This window comes from Orycteropus afer, unplaced genomic scaffold (genome assembly GCF_000298275.1).
Source record: "Orycteropus afer afer isolate SDZICR_OR568_19922 unplaced genomic scaffold, OryAfe1.0 scaffold00139, whole genome shotgun sequence".
NCBI lineage: Eukaryota > Metazoa > Chordata > Mammalia > Tubulidentata > Orycteropodidae > Orycteropus > Orycteropus afer.
In genome coordinates this window covers 7,073,008-7,074,193 of record NW_006921726.1, presented here as the reverse complement: position 1 = coordinate 7,074,193, position 1,186 = coordinate 7,073,008, and positions in this window count along the sequence as shown.

The window sequence follows — 1,186 nt, the reverse complement described above, 5'->3', positions numbered from 1 at the left end:
AAACACCTTTTTTCAACAACACAAACAGTGGCTCTACATGTGGACTTCACCAGATGGAACACACAGGAATCAGATTGACTACATCTGTGGCAAGAGTTGGTGGAAAAGCTCAATATCTTCAGCCAAAACCAGGCCAGGAGCTGATTGTGGAATAGAACTGCTCATGTGCAAATTCAACTTGAAGTTAAAGACAATTAAAACAAGTCCAAGAGAGCCAAAATATGATCTTGAATATGTCCCTCCTGAATTTGGAGATCATCTAAAGAATAGATTTGATGCACTGAACACCAACGACTGAAGACCAGAGTAATTGTGGGAGGATATCAAGAACATTATCGATGAAGAAAGCAAGAGATCACTAAAAAGATGAGAAAAGAAGAGAAGACCAAAATGGATGATAGAAGTAACTCTGAAACTTGCCTTTGAGCGGAGAGTAGCTAAAGCAAATGGAAGAAATGACAAGATAAAAGAGTTGAACAGAAGATTTCAAACAGCAGCTCAAGCAGACAAAGCCAATTACTTTAATGAACTGTGCAAAGACCTGGAGTTTGAAAACCAAAAGGAAAGAACATGCTCAGCATTTCTCAAGCTGAAAGAATTGAGGAAAAATTTAAGCCTCGAGTTGCAATATTAACAGATTCTATGGGCAAAATATCTACTTCCGTAGTGATACTGCTTCAGAAACCCAAGGAGCAGTCACTATGCGTCAGGTCTGACTCGATGGCATATAACAACAACATGTGCAAAATATTGCATGATGCAGGAAACATCAAAAGAAGATGGCAGGAATACACAGAGTCACTGTACCAGAAAGAACTGGTCGATCTTCATCCATTTCAGGAAGTGGCATATGATCTAGAACCAATGGTACTGAAAGAGGAAGTCAAAGCTGCAATGAAAGAAATGGTGAAGAACAAGGCTCCAGAAATTGATGGAATACCCACTGAGATATTTCAACAAATGGATGCCCCATTGGAGGCACTCACTCAGTTATACCAAGAGATTTGGAAGACAGCTACCTGGCCAACTGACTGGAAAAGATCCATATTTATACCCATTCCAAAGAAAGGGGAGCCCACAGAATGTGGAAATTATAGAAAAATATCATTAATATCACACACAAGTAAGATCTTACTGAAGATAATTCAAAAACGTTTGCAGCAGTATATTGACAGAGAACTTCCAG